General features: G+C 46.5%; 1 pseudogene; it reads right to left on the bottom strand.

Annotated features, from left to right (window-relative positions):
- Positions 1-3,309: 3,309 nt before the first annotated feature.
- LOC136169341 (dnaJ homolog subfamily C member 30, mitochondrial-like) lies at positions 3,310-3,988 on the bottom strand (annotated as a pseudogene).
- Positions 3,989-5,214: the final 1,226 nt, after the last annotated feature.

Here is a 5,214-nt window from a genome sequence, read left to right as displayed (position 1 = left end):
ATATGTTTAGGAAATGTCTCATGCTGGCCTTTGTGGAATTCTTTTATTATATTGATAGCTGGAACATCACATTTTCAGACATTTTATAAACCTCTCAGGACTCTCAGATAGAACTGAGTAGAGAGATTTGAACCAAGAATATTGATCCCAGTTGGTCCAGGCCTTCTTTTAAATCTCTGCCCTTTGTAATGTTAACAAGAGTTGTTCAGCTGGTGGTATTGGATTTGAGTCCTTGCCTTCACGACTTAGCTACTTTCTACTTCCCTAAGATCATCTCTCATCTAAGGTTCTTGAGGAGCCTTTAAAGATGGCAAGCAATGCAGCATGTTGGGAATTTGCTCATTTGTTCTATGCATAGCTAACTTCAGCTTCTTAGAGGCTCAGCTCACATCCTACTTCCTCTAGGAAGATGTCCATCACCATCTCTCTCCTCTTCTGTTGGGCTGTGTTCCACCTATGGCATCTTTCACATGCCTGCATCATAGCACAGTCCTTACCCATCAGAGATATATGTCTTAACTGTCAGTCTCTCTATATCTTGAGATAGAATTTCTTTATCTCTGGTGTCTGGTGTGGTGTTTGGTCTTGTATAGTCAGTGGTGTGATTGAATGGTGCTAAACTGGTCCCATTGTACCAGGTGAGGGATCTATTAAAAGTCATGGCTTAGCCTTTGTACCTTCAGAGAGTTCAGTGAATTAAAAAGAAGAGGCTATGCATGAGCTGGAAGGAAAAGGAAAGAAGGAAACTGACCAGTATTTTTAATGAACTGAGGGTAAAAGAGTAGCAGAACCTAGAGAATACTGTCTTCACTAATATTGCCTCAATATTTATGTAGTAAAGACTGTGGGGGAAAAATGTTGGTTATAAGGAGATCAAACCAGTTAATTCTTTTCTTTTTGGATGGTTAATACATTTTATTGACTGCCATGTCTGGAGTTGCATGGACTGTTCCAGAAGTTTCACAGAGTCTGGACCCCACCACCTCAAACTTTCTGGAATTTTCTATCCACCTCCATGTTCTGGGGTCCCCAAGGAATACTCTTGGCTGAGAGAAATACTCTTTACTGAGAGAAAACCAATTTGAGAGGTATATATCAGAGTCCATGAGAAAGGTCCTGGATATCACAGACCATTAGTGCCTTTACAAATAAAACCCCAAAGAACCCCAAACCTATTTGATTGAAACTTGTAAGAAATCTTGCTTCAAGGACAATCTGTTATGCCCCAACTCTTTGGTTGAGAATTACCAGTCTCTGTACCTTTTACTAAGCTTTACTTCCTGTTGTTTGTGTTTTGAAAAGAACAGACCCCCTCCATCATGATTTCCAAATATGAAACATAGTAACATTAAATGTTATGTTGAAAAGTACATATGCCCCCCGACCCCCAAACCAAGGCTCACTGAGCCCAGCATGTCTGAACCACAGTGAGCTTAAATCCTTACTACTGAATCAAATGGTCACTACAAAGCCATGTTGAAGAACTTAAGAAAACTCCAAGAGACCAAGTTGAACCAGCTATGGGTTTATCCAAATTTATACAGGAACTGCACCCAAAAGACTGACTGCAGGAATTGGTGTTAATATATAGCAAAGCACCTCTGACTTTGTTTACAACCTAGACTTAAGTCTTTATCTTGTAGTATGTCCCCTGCAAAGGTTTTCCTGTCCCAGGGCTCTATGCTGAACAGTGCATACACACTTGAGTTCCTACCATCTCACAGCTCATACCCCACGTGCAGTGATCCAGGGTTAAGAGAGTTGGATTACAACAGCTCTAGTAAGTGATCACCCACCAGTTAGGAATAAAGGGGAAAAAAAAGTGTGTGTGGGGGGACTTCTCTGGGGATCCAGTGGTTGAGACTCTGCACTTCCACTGCAGGGGCACAGGTTCGATCCCTGGTTGGGGAACTAAAATCTCCCATGCCAAACTGTGTAGCCAAAAAAAAAAAGCCCCAGTGAGCTCTGAATGAAGAATTGCATTTCTACCATGTCCCGCCTGTCCCTCAACAGTCCTGTCTACTCAAATTCCCCCAGTTTCCATAGCCTCAAATAGTCATGTTTCAAGGACTTGGCTTGTAGGGCCTGTGGAGGGCACTGCCAGCAGAATGGGAGGGTGGGCCACTCTCAGGTGATTCTAACTCCCCATTTGTTGCTGTTTCTGGGAGGGGAGGAGCTGCACAGTTAGTAAAGAGGCTGGCTGGTCAAGGGATGACCAGGTGCCATGCCAGGCACACTTCCCCAAGGATAAACCCGGCTCTACTGACATCAATATTTTAATCACTGAACCTATCAGAAAATAGATAATCAAATACGACAGACCTCGAAAGAGCAGACAATTTGCTCCTCTGCCATCAGGCCCACAGAGGAAATTTTTCCAGGTCATACATTCGATAAGCATGGGAACCAGAAGGCTCATAACCTTACTTTCTTTCCCACTCCCACAGGCCACCAACAGAAGGTGAAGTGGGATCTAACCACCCAAGAATGGTCGGGTTCCCACGAATCACATCCTTACCCTACCTTGGCCTCACCTGTGGCTTGGGAAACTCACAGAAAGACAAGTTTCGTACGACCCCAGATTTTTTTCTTTCGGCAACCACAACTGGTCACATTGCAGGTTTCAAGATTACACGGGAGCCCCACGCTACATGGGGAAGGAGCAGTCAAATCTTGCTGGGAATCTTTCTTTACAAGAAAGCCAGAGCAAGTATTCCAGAAGCTGACAATATCCAGGAGTGGGCACCCCAGGGCCTCCAGAAAGCCCCTCACTCTGGGGCTTTCAGACTCCTCATGGCTGCTTACTGCTGCTGCTAAGTCGCTTCAGTCGTGTCCGACTCTGTGCGACCCCATAGACAGCAGCCCACCAGGCTCCTCTGTCCCTGGGATTCTCCAGGCAAGAACACTGGAGTGGGTTGCCATTTCCTTCTCCAATGCATGAAAGTGAAAAGTGAAAGTGAAGTCGCTCAGTCCTGTCCGACTCTTCGCGACCCCATGGACTGCAGCCTACCAGGCTCCTCCGTCCATGGGATTTTCCAGGCAAGTGTACTGGAGTGCGGTGCCATTGCCTTCTCTGAGACTCCTCATTAGGGGCCTGTTTTCTTGAGCATTGAAAAGAATTTTCTGGATGGAGGTGGGGGCAGGGATGTGCAGGTCAGTGTCTAAGCTGGCCAGGTGGGAAAGAGGAGGGGGAGAGAGCAGTTCCTTCGGACCCCCAACAGAGGTAGAAAATGGAAGGTACGAGGTTCAAGACGACAGGCAAGGCCATTTTCTTGGCTGGGGGCTGCTCCCCTGCCCTCCACTCACCGATTAAAAACGAGAGCTCATGATGAGGACGACTAGGCGCAGAATGAGGACGAAAGCCACGTCTCATCCCAGGATAAGCCCTTCTTGGCCCGGCCCTCCAGCATCTTGCGGAAGGCCTCCTGGCAGGCCATCAGCCGCCATTTGTGCTCCAGCTGCTCACCGCAGCGCGCCCGGAAGAAGGCGTCCAAGTCGAACGTGGTGTGGTTGGCTTCCGGCAAGGCCTGACCACGGCCGTGGGCTGGAGAGCTCGGCCGACAGGTGTGGGGTGCGCCTTGGGGCCAGCGGCTGGAGTCTTGGAAGGCCGGACGCCCGGGCCGTGCAGGTCCTCGTTGCTTGGCAGGCCACGGGCTTACTTCCGACGCAAGGTGGTACTGCCCGGCACCTTGTGAGCCTGGGAGACACGCGTGAAGTGCTCGGCAGACTCAGAGCTCCCCGAGTTGTCCGGGTGGGAGAGGAAGCTCTGTTGGTGGTTAGGCCGCCTTGATTTGCTCCAGGCTGGTCGTGGAGAGAATGCAGAGCAGATCATAGAGCGCCATGAGCGAGTACAGGCCATCACTCTGGGTGTAAGCCCTCGCTTCTAGGCCCAGGCCAGATCTTGGGTTTTGTGGAACCAGCCCCTCACCGGTCTGCCACCGGTCCATGGTAATAGTTGCGACCACCTCAGACCACGCTGGGCTGCCATCTTGAATCAAATCAGTCAATTCTAAAGGGAATCTCCCATACTTTGGCCACCTGATGCAAAGAGGCAACTTATCAGACAAGACCTTGATGCTGGTGAAGATTGAAGGCAGGAAGAGAAGGTGGTGACAGAAGATGAGATGTTTGGATGGCATCATGGACTCAACGAACTTGCCTTTGAGCAAGCTCCAGGAGATAGTGAAGGACAGGAAAGCCCAGTGTGCTGTAGCCCATCAGGTTGGAGAGTGGGACATGACTTAGCGACTGATCAACAACAACAGATGAATCACATTTTACACCCAAAGGTAAGAATATCTTGAAGGGGGTAAGGGAGTTGATTTGATACTGTTTCCTTTCATCAAATGTTCTATTTAAATCCCATTGTATAAATTCGAATTATCAACTACATTGATAGAGATTGAAAAAGGTATCTCCTTAGATTGCTATAAATTTGGAAGGGATTGGGGGTGGAGGAGTAGCTTTATCTGTTCAGTTGTGGTGGGGAAAAATATATGCCATATGCTTGAATCCCCCAGCTCATTGAGAGGTTGCTTCTTGAGCTCTTGGAGCCCCAGTGAAGAGCTTGGTGGTCATATTTATAAACTACAGTGAAATCTGGGATTTACTTTGTTTGCTTTTATAATAGCTTGTCAGCTTTTTGAGGAAGTATAAATTTTTAAATATTAATTTCTTGAGAACTAGTATAGTAATTAGCATAATGAAGTGAAGTGAAGTGAAAGTTGCTCAGTTATGTCTGACTCTTTGCACCCCATGGACTATCCAGTCCATGGAATTCTCCAGGCCAGAATACTGGAGTGGGTAGCCTTTCCCTTCTCAAAGAAGCACAGTGAAAGTGCCCAGGAGATATTTTTCTTAGAGATTTACTGAGAGCAGCCATAGAGTAGTCCCTTCTCTCCAATGAGTAATGGTAACTTCTTATTTTCCCATCTCATCCCATCATCTAATATCATCTTAAAACACTGGATTTAGATTAGATCTTTCTAGAGGCCTACATTGTTGCATCTTTCTCTCATTCTGACTCCCTCTGGGTTCTTCACACTTAGAATCTGAGGAAAACTAGGATAAAGAATGAAAAAGCTTTCAGACAATAATCTTGTCTGTACACTGGCAATGAGAAGGAACTCCTCAACACCAAGTTTAATGTGACAAATACCAAAGAGGAGACTTTATATTTCAAATCAACCCTGAATATTCATTGGAAGGACTGAT

The sequence above is a fragment of the Muntiacus reevesi genome, chromosome 5, assembly GCF_963930625.1.
Source record: "Muntiacus reevesi chromosome 5, mMunRee1.1, whole genome shotgun sequence".
Lineage (NCBI taxonomy): Eukaryota > Metazoa > Chordata > Mammalia > Artiodactyla > Cervidae > Muntiacus > Muntiacus reevesi.
The sequence above is the reverse complement of the archived record's forward strand: the minus strand, read 5'-3'. Positions and strand labels throughout refer to the sequence as shown.